The sequence below is a fragment of the Grus americana genome, chromosome 5 (assembly GCF_028858705.1).
Source record: "Grus americana isolate bGruAme1 chromosome 5, bGruAme1.mat, whole genome shotgun sequence".
Lineage (NCBI taxonomy): Eukaryota > Metazoa > Chordata > Aves > Gruiformes > Gruidae > Grus > Grus americana.
In genome coordinates, this window is record NC_072856.1 from 43,739,835 (window position 1) to 43,757,747 (window position 17,913).

Here is a 17,913-nt window from a genome sequence, read left to right on the forward strand (position 1 = left end):
TTGAAATTCTGGATGACTTAATGTTTGCATTTCAAAACAATGGGAAGGGTGTGGGTCCCCAGTGTTCTTGCTCTGACTAATATTTCTGTGCAGTAACACTCCTGTACAGTACCTTATATCCCAAAAGAAAAATGCAGTCATTCTCAAAGCCTGCAGGTTTGTCTGATGACTATATGAATACCAAGCTAAGTTGCAATCTGAAATAATCTTTGGAAATGTGTTTCTGCTTGCTGTTCATTATGCATGTGAAACCCGCATTCAGACATTAGGGAATGGGGTTAAAACTGAGATTGTGAAAGCATAAATTATGAGTTTTCTTTAATATGGCACATCAGCAAACCGTAGTACGCCACTCCAGTCCTTCACACCCAAATATTTGTTGCACTTTAGAGAGGGAGCTCTAGACAGGATTCCAACTTGTTACTGTTTCAGTGCATTAAAAAAAAAAACCAAATGCAAACCACAACTATGAACATCCTTGTGCTTTGGAGGGAGAAAAGAAAAACGATTGTGTGGTGGGTTGACTCAGGCCGGCAACTAAGCACCCACACAACTGCTCGCCGGGATGGGGGAGAGAATAGGGAGAGTGGAAGTGTGAAAACTAACAGCTCAAGATAAAGGCAGTTTAATAAGCAAAGGGAAAAGAGGAATGGAAAAAAAACAAAGAACAAAAAAACCACAAACAAAAAAAGTGATACAAATAGAGCCACTCACTGCCTCCCACCCACAAGCACAGCAATGCCCACCCAGTCTCTGAGCAAGAGCTGCTTTGGCAGACAAACTGCTCACCCCGTTCTTTACCCCACTTTTTATTGCTGAACACAATGATATATGGTATGGAATATCCCTTTGGCCAGTGCGGGTCAGCTGTGTCCCTTCCCAACTTCTTGCCCGTCCCCCAGGCAGAGTGGGAGGGGGAGAAGAGAAAGCCTTGATGCTGTGCAAGCAGGTAGCAGCAGTCAACACATCGCTGTGTTATCAGGACTGGTTTAGCCACAAATTCAAAACACAGTACCATGCCAGCCATTATGAAGAAAGTTAACTCATACAAAGCAGACCCAATACAAGTAGTAACTTGGTTTTCAATAGTAAAAATAGTTGATTTTATTCTAGGATCTGTTGTGAAAAGCATTTTGTAATTTCATAGAAGCTTATATTGATGTTAGAAGCTTAGCTGGATATACATCTTAAATTTTTGAGGGAGGAACACATAAATTTATATAAATATAATCTACTAAGGTAATGTCATTTTTTAATTTTTTAATATTTTTTTTAAAGAAATTTGACTTCTATGCAACACTTGGTCACTGCAGTGACTTTTCACATATGATTGAAGATTCAGTGTGTAAATTTGGCATTAACAATGTATCTTAAACTATCTTTGAATTGTTAGAACATGATAGAGTGGCCGCATTTTTGTGCTCTTTGAATTTTTATTTAGTTACTATCAGAAGTAGCGATATTAGAACAAAAAGGAAGCTGTAGAAGAATATAAATATTTGACTTGAGTGTTTATAAAAATAAGCTTTTTCTTCTTCAAGGGAATTGTTACAAAGTTTTAGCTCATGTTCTTGTTAAAGGAGCATTTTTTTTGGAGAAGGAAGGGGCTTTTTCAGGAGAAGTTTGACAGTAAAGCCTTTGGTGAAATACAGGGTAGAGCTGAAAAGACAAAAAGTCCAGAGAATGACATTCCAATGGATGTTTGCCCTTAGAAGCAAAAGAAGAGCTTAATAATCTTGTATGAAACATGTAATGAGTGGTAGAATCAACAGGGTGGGTTTACTGGTCATTAAAAGGTGGGAAAAAAGACAAGCCTTCATTAAACTTGGCCTTAAAATGTTTTTAAAAAACAGAAAACAGAAACACGAAGTCTTGCACCTGCCAGTGCACAGAGAACATCATGACAAGATGACTGGTAGCAAATGTTTTTCTGTGCTTGATGCATCAGTTGAATTTGGCAGTTGCTCTGAAGAAAGTGGAGACCACCTCTGTGTGTGTTCAGCATTCCTTATGTATCAGCACCTGATTCTTTTAAGGGATTTTTACATAGTGCCTGAAGCATTTAGCAGGGAAATACAACACATGTGGAATAGCAGAGATTGTAGTGAGGTCTGATATTTTGACCCAGGGGAGATGATAGAAGAGTAGAGCTAGGAATTGTGAAAAGCTTTGGGAAGAATCAGAGCTTCTGGGCTCTGGTTCTATTTCTCTTGATCCAGAAGATATCAGGTGGTAACTGAAGCAGATTAATTTCTGATATAAACAGAAGTAATAGATTTTTCTCCTGACAGTATAGGGTACCTATTGATAATTGCCTATAGCATGAGATTTCATCACTGCTGTAGTTTTGGGTTTTGTTGGTGTTTGGTTTTGTTTTTTTTTTTTGTTAACAGGTTATGTTGAGTGGGGAAGGAGATTATGGGAACTGAGCCATTTAAAGAACTCCTGCAAAACACAGAACAAATCTGGTTGTGCAGAGGCTTGTGATTTTCTGTATTGATTGGCTATAGCACAGCAACTGATTGAAAAGGTCTGGTGGTCATCTGAGTGGTTTATGAGTGCAAAATGGGACACCTAGACAACTGCAGTCTTACATGCAGAACTATTCTGAGTGAACTCCCTGAACTTTTTATGGCTTAAATTTGCATCTTAGCAGCAGGACTGGGAAAAGCTTTAATATTCTGAGTTTAACGTTCATTCAGACACATAAGCTCAGTAACTCTAATGCAAAGCATCTTTCAAAATGCTAATTCTCTGTTCTGGCAGTTAAATACACGCAGTATATACTTGCAATCTGGCCCATGCCTAAGAACAGCTTTCCTGCTGGATTAATTACTGCTAATTGTGATACTTTTGTATAGCAGTAAGGGAAACTAGCAAGGCAAATTGGTCTACATGCTGGGGAGTTGTGCTGGCTTCCCTGTTCAGCTTTGTAAATGCAGTGTGGTTCAGACTGACATTACTGCTTTTTATCCACCAATGAGCAGTTTTTCCCATTGCCTATATCTGAGGCACAGATTCCAGGTGGATGTCACAAAATCCTTTTTCCTTATTTTTTGTTTGTAGGACAGATTTGAGTCATTATCTCTGGGATAAGGAGATGGTCAAGCACCTCAGTAATTCCTACAGGAGCTATTTACAGTCTGATAGAGGAAGGATGTTCCCGTTTGAACCTAGATCTTGCCAAAGTTTTTGATGCTTGTGTGGTTTTTAAAATAGCATAAATTGCCATCCAAAGATTTTTATCTTATTTTACATTGTTTATATAAGTGTGTCTATGTATATATTTAAAATAATGTGTGGGATTTTAAACTGTTTTCTAGGATTTGGCCACATTAAAACTAGAGTTTGTGGGTTTTAATCTATCCCTAGCTATCTGTTGCAGTGTTGTTTTTCTTGATTTTAAGAAACGTCTGAGCCTATTTTTGTATAAAATCTGTTGATAATATGAAAAAGATACTACTAGAATGTTTTTCTGACTCAATTAGGAAGGTATTTAATTGCTTTGATAACAGATAAACAATTTGATATTTCTGTATATGAAATTGTTCATGAATAGGGCTTATATAAGCTGCTTTAATCACTTATTGCTTGTATCTTATAATTTTATAGTTAATTTGGGAAGTAAAAGTAATCGTTTTTGTTGTATGCTTTTGTGGACTGGATATAAATTAATCGCAGAAGTACAGTGCCAGCATGAATTAATTATGCGAGTAAGCTGAATGGCTATTTCATTATTTTATTGAAATGGCAAGAGTTTGAGAAGATCTTTTGTCTTAACAGATTAGCCAGAATTCACTGGAAAAAGTCTTAGTATGTTTAAGGTAATGGAAAAAAATTGCTTTCAGTACATCCTACAGAGATCCTGTTTAAAACAGATGACAGTCTGTCACGTTCAGTAGCACATCAGTCATCAGATTTATTCTAATTCCTTAAGCTGAACATTTCATTCAAGCTTGTAGATTGTCTTGTCAAGCTACCAAAAGCCTCATAGCTTTTCTGTCAAGCATAGAGTTGCACCAGCAGTTCACAAATAAATGCTAAGCTGCAAAAATATTGTTTATTTTCTTTAACCTTTTATTCAGTTAACTACAGTGTTCTTTCGTGTTATTTTCTCCACATGCGTTTATCACAAGGTATTTGAGGGACTACTTCCTAAACATGCCTCATCCTGACCACAGCCACTTCAGACCAAGGGCCACTCATTTTGGGATGTGTTGTTTTAACTGGTAGCAGTCTAGACCACCATGGTTATGACATTCCTCCTCTAATCACAAAGGCCCAGCGAGCAGCTTCGTTTGCTGCAGACGTGAAGGAATCCCACTGCCTGTGTGCACGTTGTACTGGTGTGGCCAGTTTGGCTTTGTGCTGAGTGGCCGAGGACTTCTGCTCGCCCTGCATGGAAAGTGGCAATTTTGCTATCGGCCCATATAGCTGTGCCATTCTTTGTTTTTATTCATTAAAATCTCTTTGGGATTTTTTTTTTTCATGCTTTACCATGTACGTTTGTGTACAAGCAGCGTGGCTGAATTGGGCTCCTTGCTTTTGTTGCACATCTGCCACCTTGGAGAAAAGAAATTTTTCTTGTGTTTTTTTTTTTTTCTGACCGTCTTTAATTCTGAGCCTTTTGCTTTCCTTAAAAGAAAGTTTCTGTGTAAACTGTAGCACTTGCACACAAAGTGTACTTGAGCCTGTGTGGTAGTGAGAACTTGACTTGAGACACAGTTGACTTTCTTTGAAGTTGACATACATATGTCTGAGGTATAAAACATTGGGGATGGTTAGTTGGAATGATGTTAATTAATTGTGCTAAGAAAAGAAAGTAAACTATTTGGTTGGTGCATTTGTATAATTTATATTTAAGCCCAAAAAATTGCCCAGTAAAGTGATTTTTCATGAACTGCTGGAAGGCTCGTGCCCAGGTTAGACTAATCTCTATATTAAGCTGCTTATGCTATAGCATTCAATATAAAGTTGTGACTGCCCTTTAATAGGTTCCTTGGTTATCTCTTTCAGCTATTAAAAAAAAAAAAAAATCTAAGCTGTGTGTTAATAATTTTCCATAACCACCAACTTCAGAACTCTGCTTTCTGCTTCTAATTCTTCACTGTAACTTGTGATTTCTTCTAATATATGTTTTTCTGTCATTTACATGCAATACTACATTTTTCTTTCTAATCTGGTGTTTTTCTTTGTTATAAAATCCTGTTACTTCTTTATACTGTTTTCTGGTCTGCTAAATGGCCAATATGTTATTATAGCAGGCTTATTCCTTGAACAGATATTCTGAAAGACATATTGTACATGTCTAAAAAGGAACTGTGGGGTTGAAGCCCTAGATAAAATTAAAGCCTGAGTATATAAAAAAAAAAATTGTTAAAATGTCAAGATAATGAAAAGTCAGAAAATAAATTATACCTATTATTAATTTTGAATTGTATTCAAACATAGAAAAATGTAGCATAGACAAAAGCTGGTTACAGAGAGATAAAATTCAATTTTACACTGGGATAATTGTTTTATGTATTTTACATTTATTTATAAGACCAGATAAAGGCTTGGAATTCTCAATATAAATCACAGTATGGTCCTGATGAATGCCAAGGTCAGTAAATGGAAACCCCTTCACTTGCAAAACACATTACTACTGCAAAAAATACCAAGTGAATAAAATGAAGCTGATAAGCACCATCTTTCCTACTACACATTATTTACTTGCATGTTAGAGCTTTGAATATTTTTGGTTTTCAAAGGAGCGAATAGGTATTAATGCTCTCAGCATCCTCCCATATATTACTTGTAGCCAAATTAACATGTCTTTGTTAAGAAGACATTCATGCAAAACTTGCTTGAGATCTGTGGGTAAGAATGGAACTGTTGCTGCAATAACATTGAGAAGTTAAATTGGCCCTGTTCACTGGCCTTGCATGTGCTGGAGTTGTAGTTGATGGGATCCAAATGCTATGTAGATGAGCCCATGATTTAAGAATCCATTTCTGTAATAAATTGCTTCCTATCAGGAGCATCTTCTGTCAGGAAGCTTATTTTATCCAGAATCAGATCTCTGATATGTCCTGAAGAGAAGCAAATTTAACTATTTTTCAGATTTGGCAGGAGGATACAATGGATTCTAGTTCCTCACAGAGAATGTATGCGGTTGATGATTTTATCCTGTAGCTCAGGCAGCTTGACTGCCTGTCTGTGTCAGTCTGAAATAAAGGAGGATACAACCTCTAAGTAACCAAATTGCAAGTCAAATTTGAAACATCTAGGTAGCTAACTGAAATGACTGCCACTCATCTTACCACAAATATTTAATAAATAAACTGTAAGATTCAGTGCCAGGGTTTTGCATACATAGTGTGTTGGACCTTTTGAGTCCCAAGGCGATAAGAAATAAACTTCTTGACATGGCATCCACTTCACAAAAAATATTACTAGACCTGACAAGTATTTTGTCAAGCTGGACATTTTTCAGAAGTGTTGGCTTCCAAAACATGTCTTGATCAGCTGGCCTTATTATACAGAAGCAGTGATTTCTACATCTGTTGCTTGTTACAGACTCCAGGATTTCTGGGCTGCTGTCAAAGCACCGGTGTCACTGAGGTCAGTAATTTGCCGCTGTTACCAGAGTTAGATCACGTCAGAGAGTAGCAGTGATGAGTAGTGACTCAACAGCCCTACGGTGTTGATCTGGTGTCACTGAACAGCTCTTCTAGGAAAGTGTTGGGATTACAAATGGTCTTTTGTTTTCTTCAGAAGTTGTAGTTCGTTTGTAAGCTTGTAATTTGTTCAATTTCAGCAAAGGAAGGGCCACCGCATGGTCAGGATCTGGTCTTTGGTTTGTCAGGTAGGCTTCAGGGTAAAGGGTTTTGCCCACCAAATGGTTTAACTAGTATGAAGTTCTAGTATAGCACTTGGTAAACTTCTCCACAGGCGGTAGCTCAGCAGCTTTCATTTGCTGGGCTGGCGATCAGATCCCTGAGGTCTGCCTCTCGTGTGATCAGGCTTTCTTTCCAAATGGCACAGATTGATTAAACTGCAGAAGACAGGTATGGAAATACAGCTCCCTGTGAGAATAGACTCACTTTCTGTTTTTTGAGACAATGAGATTTCTTTCAGGATCATAATGAGGCCATTTCTGATGCGATACAACTGTGAAAGGGCCCTAGTGGACCCAGTCCACTGGTTTATTCACAGCACCCCTACAGTATAAAAGAATGGAGCACCCACAAAGGATTCCTTTGTCATAAACGTTACAGATTAGGGTGCAATGCTTGTATGCAGAGACTCTGTTATCCTGGGATGTATAGTCAACCAGTTAAGGGTGTCTAAGTTAGTTTTCTGCACTACAGTGGCATAAATGTGGGGTGATATAAATATGCGTGGGAGTAAACTTCAGCTTCTTGCTTTATGGACTCAGAATTTGATGGTAGAAAGAATAAAACAGTTGTGGGGTGTAACACTTTTTCTCACACTGTACTGAAGGTGACTGCTGTGCAGGTGTACAAGGTAACTCTAATTAAAACAGTTTCCCCTTGAAATGTAATTTTGTTCTTCCTCTTCACTATCCAGTGGTAGACTAATATTTGTCTCCAGAATGTTTTTCCAGGATCTGAAGTGGAATTACAGTATCTGAAGGTTACTAAATATTAGGCAAAAATTATAATTCTCTTCATAGTTTAAAAGTATCTTTCATATTTCAAAAACCCTCCTGGATGTAAAATTCTTTCAGCAAACATTCACTATCTTGCACTTACGAGAGAAAACTTACTAAAAATAGCATATGCTGCTATCGTACTGAGGTTTCCCTCCAGTTGTATCTGCCCAGTAGCTTGTTTTCTACTTGGTGTAATATACACGTCCTAAATTTATCTTAAAAGTTACTCCCTGTCCCCCCCCCGCCCCCAAAAAAATATCAAACCAGATACTTCATTAAGAACCCATCTAGTACTACATAATACACTTTCTTTTCAATAATACAGCCATTCAGTCCATTAGAGAGATGAGGGAAAATAAGAATTATCTGTACATGGGCAGCTCTTGAGAATCCCACAAGTAATACAAATAACCCAGTGATGGATCTTTTTTACTGTAATCCTGTGTAATACAATTCTATGTAAAAGTGTCACTGTTTACTAATGCAGGAATGTGATACTGTAAATAACAGCAAAGTTTTCTTCCAGTTGCTATAGAAATTCATTCAGACTAATGTTAAACTCCAGTTCTAAAGGAGTTGATGAAAATAATCTAATGTTATCCAAAATGTTTTGAAATAAAGCTGTGTCTCATCTGATTTTAAAAAAAATTGTGGTCGAATCATGAGTTTGCTAGTTGTAGGGTCTCTGGACTTCTCAAATGTCTTGAGAAACAGATTTTTAGGGGGGTGTCTATTAATGGATGTCTGAGAGTAGGTATGATTTTTAAACCTGTCCTGAAAGCACTGTGGAATATCTTCCAAGTGCTAAACTACCTTTTCCTTAGGTTTATGGGGTTTTTAGTGTCTTCGATTAAAAAATAATCTTCCTCCTCAGTGAAGTTCAGTGTGATAAGTAAATTAAACTCAATTAACTCTTTTCAGACAGGAACAACATATTGTAATAAGCTAAGTTATGGCAAAACCTGCAACCTTTCCGTTGTACCTCTTTTCCCGAACCAGTCTGCTCAGCAGATGCACAGTCCAGCTGAAGAACAGCGTACAGTGAAATGCTTCCTTTAGATAAGAAGAAAACACAAGAAGGCTGTGACTTACTGGCATAAGTTTTTAAAAATGGAAATAATCGATTAGATGTTATGGCTTTAAAGTCTTGAAGAAATTAAAAGAATATTGAAGACCACTATGAAAGCAGTGTCAAAGTGGCATAACTTTATCGGAAAAATTATGCCTTTTTTTACATTAAAGTCTGAACACGTTAAGATTTGCCTTTGACAGCAAGGAGTCATGAAAGCACAACATTAAACCAAAGTTGCCTTCATTCATGACGTTTTTTAAGAAATATTCCAGAAGACTTTCTCCCTCCTTTCCTCCCAATTTGACTGTGAAATAGGAAGCTATTTAGGAGTTTTTCTAGTGCTATGATTGGACGCAGAAGGCATCCTAGTGCACATCCCCAATTTTGTCAGGTGCTCCTTCAATATTAAAGAGCAAGTAAAACTCTGAAGTCTACAAGTCTTGCAGTTTCACAGTGTCTGAGAATGTTCTCAGAGTTGTTCTGAGTATGTGAACCATTGGCCAGATTTTCCCTTTTTTAATCTTGTGGTTTATCTATACTTCTGTAGCTATAAAGTCTTGGATTAATTTTTTTTATTTTGTTTTAGTGATGCCAAGCAGTGCAACTTGTAATGCCTAGTACATCTGACAAACAAGCCTCAAACTGTTCAGCACGATTACGTACAGGAGAAAGCAGTCATCAAAATAAGCCTGGGTTTCAGAAGTGCTAAGGAAGGATTTTGTCTCCTTCGTCTAGTAAGTGGATTTAGAACTTCTTTACTCCACCCAGGAATAACTGGTGTGGGGCCAAGATTCAGCTGCTGTCTCAGCTCTCTGCAACCTCACATAATTCCTTCTTTTCACCTCTTGTGTCAAGTGTTTTGGCAATGAAACCATTAATGTAGCTTGATGAATCAAGGAATAATGAATGCAAGATATCTGAATTTATGATGAGGTTGCAAGAAAGAAGAGAACATCCATCTGTTTCATTTTACACAAAACTAAAGAGAATAATCTTGATGAAACTGGCTAGATAATCCTAGGTCTTGATTTTTTCCAGGATTTTTTCTTTCCATTTGTCTGTGTGAAAAGAATCTGATTTTAAGGTTCAGAACCCCTAGTAAGAACTTTTTCTGTCAGTTGTGTAACCCTCAACTTACATGAACCTCTTTGTAGTTTATGTTCTCAGAGGAATTCTTTAAGGCTTTCTCACTGTAAATTACTTTCATGTTTTTGGCTGAATAATGTGCTTACTAAGGGTTTAAAATTACCTTTCTTCAAAACCCAGTAAAGAAAAGTTTTTTTTTTTTTTAAAAAGCCTGTCCAGCTTCTTTATTCCCTGTGTTGTATATCATTTTAAATGATGACAAGATTGAGGAATGAGAATGATCTATTTATTCAAACACATATTTTAAAAAAAAAAAGTTGAACTATTTCATTGGTTGAACAAGAAAAGAAATGACAGAACTTTTGTTATGGGTGATCTGACAGTTCTGCCTCTGCTTAAAGTTGTCCTGCACCTCTCTTTGTAATACCTTTTTTCTTTTAGTTTTCCATTGTTTGTAACATCTAAAAAGATGTTTCACAATAGGCATTTCCTTCCTAGTGGGTAAAGTTGACTTTTCTTGTTAAGTTTCAGCTGAGGGAAGGTTTTGGATATTTTCCAAACTAAGGTATAAGAATAAATACATTGTTTTCCCTGATATAAACAAAAATATTGCAGCAGTTTGATCGGGAACCTGCTATGTGGTCATGTTTTGCATTGCTTTCTTAAAATTTGGCAGGGAGATTGATGCACTGTCAGAAATGTCTGTGATAATGTGACTGATGATCTGAACTTCTTTAGCTAATGCCTCTTTTTCCCTTTTTTTTATTGTTTGTTTGTAGTTTCCTTTCCAAGCTACCTGGCACTGATTTGGAGTCCATGGCGACTTCCCTTTAATCTTGTACCTTCCTTTGTTGGTGCAAGGAAAGGAAGCCGTGCAACAGCTCCATGGTGCTGAATGTTTGCAAGCTTAGCCTCTTTGGGTTTTAGCTTCCATTTACATTCTGGACATTCTCAGCACACTTAATTTCACTGACTCCTCTCCCGGTTCTCAATGAGTTCTGGCCCACCTCAGAGTATCTGATTCTTCTCTGATGGTCCAAGACCATTTCTAGATGTGTAACTTGCAATTTTAAATGGTACTGGCCTTCAGGTTTCTTTGATTTTGCATTAAGTTTGAGAGAAGCATCTGGATTAAGTTTCTAAAACCACTAGCCTGCTACTCCTACCTAAATAAGCAACAGCACATGATAGGGCATGTTATATATCATACATGTTAAGCATGTTGTAAAGTACTTGGCCAATGCATAGGTGCTGAAAACGCTCTGAAATGTTGTTGTTGGAGTGTAACAAACATGTCCTGAAATGTGCTATTCCTCTGTAACTCCCTCTACTTCTCACAAGGATGAAGTTACTACTTGTAGTCAATGAAGGCACTATGTACTGGATCTAGTTGCTGGATTTAAAAAAAAATAAAAATCAGAAGTTGCGGAGAGACTATATTGAGTCAAAAAGTATATCTGTGTTCACACCTGAGCAACACTGTATGTTCCAATGCTCTTACTGCTGTGCAAGCATAGTTTAGGGAGCAATTATGCTTTTGGTTAAAGGATAGCTTTCTCTTCAGAGTCATCTAAGAAAATGACAGCTTAGTTAGTTCTCTTAAAAAGAACAAAGCTGACTGGTCTGGATTCAGTGTTGGTTTATTTCTCTGCTCTTTCTAGCTTGTGAAATTTCAGGTGACGTGATTCTCTTCAGCAGCTCAAGTGTACACTGTTGAGTTTGAGTGGATAAATAATTTGGGGTAGATGCAGTGCACTGGATAAGTTGGTTTGCAACAGTAGCAGAGCTGCATTTGTGTTTTCCTGCTGTTCAAAACAGTCTGACAGATACGTAACTGATGTAGCTGTATTTCCCTGCGAGAGACCGATGGGCCCCTCTCAGTGCCCACGCACAGGACTGGGTCTTGAAAGGTTGGCACGTTTCTGACAGGCCTCTGCATGTTCAGCGCTCGTGATAGTTCTTGGTCGGGCTCCAATATCCACACTGTTTGTAGCCTTCGTGCTTTTTATTTTTAGTGCGTTTGCTGTCAGGAAAAATGGCGCTATTTGAAGGGACTTTGAGAAATGTGAGTTGGCTGGATAAACTGAGTTTCTCTGCTTCAGTGGGCTTCGTTGCCTCCTTTTCCTCGCTAAGTCCCTGTTCGATCTTACTTCTTTCTGTGAAGGCAGCCAAACAGTTAAATTGGAATGCTTTTGGCAGGAGAAATATTTCTGCTTAATGTTATTACTAATACTACTGGTTTATGAACCTGGCACTAAGTTACCGCTTCTCCTTTCTGTGGGCATATAATGTTCTGACTTTATTTTTGCTTTTATGGTAAAATCTGGGCTAGCAACTTATTTCTGTGATAAAAGAAATTATGATTTGGGTATTTGGGAATTTCAAGATAGTGAATATACTATAAAATGAATTTTGTAAACATAAGCATTGTAGACTCAAATGTTTCTTGAATCATTTCCATAGGTAGCTTTGGAGCTCTTTAGTCACAGTGACTTTTTCTTAAGTTTGAGGGGGGGAAGGATTTTGTGGGGCTTGAGGCAAATGCTTTCAGAAAAGCAGGTGAAATATCTGTATCAGTAGTCCAGTTTCAGTTTACTGAAGGATGGTGTGCAAATTAGCATTTGATATGGCCTAATGCCACGCCATCCAGTCATGTAGCAAACTGGAAAAAATGGGGTGTTTGAAACAAGTAGTCCTCGAAATGCTGCGCTGATGCTGCTGTTGCACCGTTTCCTCCCTGTTGGCATTCTGCCTGTCTGCCACACGGATCATCTTTGGTTGTGCTTCAGTGCTGGGTTTTGGGTTTTTTCCCCTGCTTTTCTGTCCTACCTTGTAAAGCAGAAAGCAACCTAGAATTTCGTGTATTGTGGGAATATTAGTTCTGGTGGTTTTGTTTTATTGCAATCCTTAGAACAATAAAATGGGTCGGCAGGAAGTGACCTGTCAATATCATCCAGTTCACACCTCTGCTCAGAATGGGGCCATCTCCAAACTTAGATCAGGGTGCTATATCCAGATGAGTTTTGCACATCTCCAGCATCTTCCACACACTCTCTGTGACTTGTTCCAGTGTGTGACCTTCCTCACTGTGAAAAATCTCTTACCCATAACTCTGAGTTTTTTGTGTTACAACTTGTCACCAAGAGAAAAATCTGTCTCTGTCGTCTCTGTTTTCTCACAAGGCAGCTAAAACTCAATAACATCCCCTTTAGCCTTTCCTCCTTAAAACCAACTAACTCAACTTTTTCAAATTCCTCATAAGTCATGTGCTGCAGACCCCTAATCATCTTGATGGCTCTCTGCTGGACTTGCTTCAGGATACCCATGAGAGGGTCAAACTGGATACAGCTCTTCAGATGTGTTCTCACAAGTGCCAAATAGAGGGGATTAATCACTTTCCTTTGTCTGCTGTCAACAGAATATAATATGCAGGTAGCCCTTATTGCCATGAGGACGTAGTGCTGCTTCTACTAAAGTATTCTAATAAATATTCTTTTGGCTCCAGATAAGACAACAACTAGTTTAAAATATGCATATATATCCTTATCCTTAAAAGCTATGGAAGTCATAGTCTGGTTATAAACTGTGTAGAAACGGAGATCTGGCTGCCTAAGTGATATATAATAATTGAGCTACCAGAGCAGCGAAGTGTTTACAATGAAGCTGAAGGATGGCTAAATGATGGCTGTTCCCAACTTAACCAAAGCATATCATAGTTTCATTAGAGTGAAAATAATGTTACAGAAGAAAGCTGCTCCACAGAGTGCACACCAAGATAAGAAATGCTGGAAAAAAAAGGAGAGACAGTCTTTGACAAGATCCTCTGCAGTTTTCTTTACATTTCAAAGAGGTGGTGGGCAGGGGGAGAAGGAAGAGGCATGTATTGTCAAAAAGAAGACAAAACTAAGGAAAAAGAAAAGAAATGGACGACAAAGGACAGCAAAAAAATTGGAAAAGAGGAGGACAGAGCAGACTGAAGATTGATTAATAAAATACAAATGAAGATTGTTATTTTGTTTGTTAATGGGAGAGAGAGAATATAACAGAGGGGAGAAGACATATGGGGTTGTCGATGATCTGATATGCACATAAAACACTTCCTGGTATATATAAAGAGAAAATTGAGCCTTGAAGTCACTGAACTAATAGCAGAAATTAGGGAGAAAAAGTAAAGAGAAAATTACATGTCCTTTATCCAATTAAATTTGATTCAAGAATAGGTATAACCTGTTATAAATCATTTGAAACTACATTTTTATGCCTTCTCTCTTACCTTTGTTGAAAGCATAACATAGAGAATGAATGCTCTTTGACTTAGTGTATGCCATCGTTAAAAGCATCAGATGCAAATTCTTTAATGAGAATATGAGGAAGCTCCTGCAGCAATAGAGTAAAAATACCTGAGCCCTGGTTCTCTGTGTTTTTCTGATTTATGCAGGTTAGTTGGAACCAACTGCAAATGTCTCATCTCCTTTCGGACCAAGAATCAGTAGGGGGGAAAAGCGAGGGATTATTACATGACTACCCTCTGGGGAAATGTTTTTATCAAGATTCCAGATAATGCAATTAATTCTATAAACCTAAATCTTGAAGTCTTTGTGGCAATGCTGGAGTTTTAAATTTGAAGTACTACTCACGCTACATTCATCCACTTATGGGGTTAATCCACTTGCCTATGTTTTATATTCTTTTAAAAAGAAATAGAATATTTTGCATTAACTGCTTGTATTTAAAAGCATATAGAAGTAATAGAATACAATAAGTAACTGTAATCAAATATCAAAGTATGTTTCATTTCACAGCTTTCAAGTATCCAACAGGTGGGTGTTATTCCACCTTTGACAAACATTTGAAGGGGCTATTTCAGTTATTCTTTGACTAGTATTTTTATAACTGCCCAAAGCTAATTTTAACTTATTTTGTCTTAGATTTCTGATGTGTCATAAAGTTTCTTCAGGTAGTGAGGAAATGAGACTTTTTTTGTGGAGGAGTGTATCATTGCATCAAAACTTGGCATCCACCTAGGCTAAGAAAACTGTCTGTTCCCCAGGGAAATGCTTCTAGAAGGTAACTGGTTTTTAGGTAGTATACCCACCAAAATTAAGTGTTTTCGTTTAGCTTGGCCTGAGGCAAAACGTTTCAGGATATTTTAAGAGATCCTGGTAATCTAAATAATCTTATGAAAATAATACTAAAATTCATTCTTTATTTCCCTATCCATAAAGTATACGGCGGTCCCTCCCTTCCGTAGCTCCATCCCGGCACTCTCAGTGGCAACTGTCAACTGCATCGTTAAGGGGGACAAAGACTGGCTTGTTGCCATTCCAAGGGGTGGTGGGAGCTGGTGTCTTGTTCCACCAGAGGCAGAGCAGGTGGGGAGGTCTTCCTTGTGGAAAAACTCCCCCAAGACCTGAGGACTTTTTGTGAAGAAGAGGTGAATTCGGTTGACACCAGCAAGCTTTTGCTTCTTGTCACAGCGGCTACGGCCGTGATTCAGTCGTCGTCTTCAAAACCTGTCAAGGCAAGACCAAGGAATGGTCCAGGGGCTCCATATGGAAGGGTCTCAACAGCCTTTGGGTTCCTGGGGAGGGGGAGTCAGTAACTGAACTCCAGCGCAGAAGACGGACTTCCTGATCTCCTGCCCAGGGAGGGAAGGTGCTGGCAGCTATAGCAGACTGTCGCTAATCTAAATACCTTGGGTCAACATCATTGTTCAGATGGTTGAAAGTTGTTGTTATTGTGGGGTGCTCCCTTGTGTAATATATATTCTGCAGACATTCCAGAGGTTTTTTCCTCTGAAAGTGGAAATGCTGCCACAGCTGTAATAAAAGCTATTCAGATCTGCACAAGCAAAGCACTGTATGCTTCCTACCTCGCAGATGTATACTATTTTTATGTATCTCTTGTTTTTATTTAATTCCTATTAAGTGTTTGTGTTGATGAGTAATTAGAACTGGGACCAGAATGCCATCCTTTTGAATATGCCATTATTTTGTTTAGGCTTTTTTTCCTCCTAAAATCCGTTCATATTTCAAGGTACTGGAAGGCAAAATATTTTGATGTCCATCTTTGCAGAATATATCCCTGAATTAATAAGGAAGTAGTAATTTTAGTTAGGGCTATATTTAAAAAAAAAAAGTGAAGGCAGTGCACTGAGCTTAGTTTTCCATTTTTATCTGTCGTATATGTAAATAATTCAAACATATGAGCATGGGAAGAAGTTGACAGTTTGAAACTGTGACTGCATGAGTCTCATAGGATAATGTTAAAATTTTCTGTGTGCTTCAATTTGACTTTCTTTAGAAAAAGCTTGGTTTTGCTGAAGTATAAACCAATTAAAAGTTAGTATTGTTTTCCACTGAGCAGCCATGCTAAACTAGAATGTTCATGTATTTCATGAGTATGGGTATGTAATTAAGCAGCCACTAATTTTGTTCTCTTTGGGAAATACTTCTGCAGATCAGCACTCCATATATGAAGAGTTAAGATCATATCATCTGTTGTTTAAGGTAAGGATAAGGACAGACATTATTATTATTTTATAATAGATTCTTAATCCTTTGTTCTGTGAAGTGTTGACGTTTTCATTGGACTTAAAATATGTTGCATGTTTACAGAAAGCCTGAAATCTCAATATGTGACCCTATCAATTTTAATTATTTGAATCATTAGAACATCTAATTTTTTGCGTAAGGGTACACAAATGTACCATTGAATCTGTTTTTTAAGGTTTTTTCCAGTTTAATGTCTGAATCCAAATTCATAAAGAGTTGGAAAAATGAGATGTCTGAGCTATAGGATTCACAGGGATTTTATATGAAGCCTATTTAATCAGGATAACACTGTTATTAATATTCATAAAGTCAGCTGGAACACAAATGACAGACTATGGAGCCTAAAATTTTTTACTTGTGAATTTATTAAAAGCAGCTTAAAAAATTAATGGAATTTAAGTAAAGTTGACGAAAATGAAAATCTTATGTTAGCAGAAAAAATCTTTATTAGAACTTTCTCTAAGACCATCTTGCATTGATATCTTTGACAGATTTCATTGGTACTTAAAGAAGAAAGATGCATGAATGGTCATTTAAAAGGATTTAAACACATTGGCACATTAATTTTTACATGAATAATAAGTAGTTTCCAAAAGCAATTAACTTACAGTGTACAAGATTTGAATAGAAAAATAGGACTTTGACATCAAAGGGCAAAGCAAATGTGCTGTACATTTTAAACTTTAAATAATACAACTTCTTAAAATATTTTATTTCATTTCCACAATGGGTGAGGTAACAGTGAAGGTGTTTGTGTATAGCCTGGGTTTGTTTTGAAATACACTGAGATCTGGAACAAAGAAATACTTTGATGCCAAAGTGCTATTGGTAAAGAACAATTTCAGGTTCTTACAGTGATCGGGTGCTTCTGAATCGAGCTTTCTTACAGTCAATTTCTATGTGTGGAAAATAGTCATATGCACTGTGGTCAATATGATTTTATTTTTTTTCTTCCCTCAAGCTGCTATATGCAGCACTGGGAAGCATTTGTTATTTTTGTAGATGTTAAAATATGTAGATCTGGGATTTCTTTCATTAGTAGGAAGATCCTGGTTAATTCACATTCATATTTGTAGGTAGTTTTCTACTTAAATATTTAGTGTGAATTTTATGTGGCTATTGCTATTATATTCAACAGATAAAGACAATTACTTTCTTTTAGCTTTCTATGCATGATGTTCAAGTAGTCGTCTTAACACTATTGCAGGTTGAATAAATAGGTAGTGAATCAGGGAACTAGAACTTAAAATTAACTCTAGATTTTGGGTTACAGTTTCATTTTGCATTTCACTTTTCTCTCGGTTCACCAGTATATTTTAATCTCCAGCTTTAATTTCTTTTTATTATTAGACAAATTGATTATTAACAGATTGACTTAAAATGAAAGTAAAGAAAAGCTTTAAAATAATTGTATTTAATTTTTCTGATGATTCCTCCTGGGAAAATCTTCATGGCTAACTTCTGATTGTTGTTGACATGGCAAAGTTTAACACTGTCTGAATAATGATGATTCAATAAGTTTTGGTTCTCAAAATACCTTA

General features: G+C 37.1%; 1 protein-coding gene across 12 annotated transcripts in view; it reads left to right on the top strand.

The window, feature by feature from the left end:
- Positions 1-17,913, top strand: part of MIPOL1 (mirror-image polydactyly 1) — a 198,528-nt gene that overhangs the window by 14,961 nt on the left and 165,654 nt on the right. For 10 of the 12 annotated variants that reach the window (XM_054826663.1, XM_054826661.1, XM_054826653.1 and 7 more), the window contains exon 2: positions 16,278-16,327. The gene's annotated coding sequence lies outside the window, so the exon portion shown is untranslated. Of the gene's footprint in view, positions 1-6,558; positions 6,607-16,277; positions 16,328-17,913 lie in introns of those variants that run through there. The other 2 variants (XM_054826659.1, XM_054826655.1) reach the window with 2 other exon arrangements.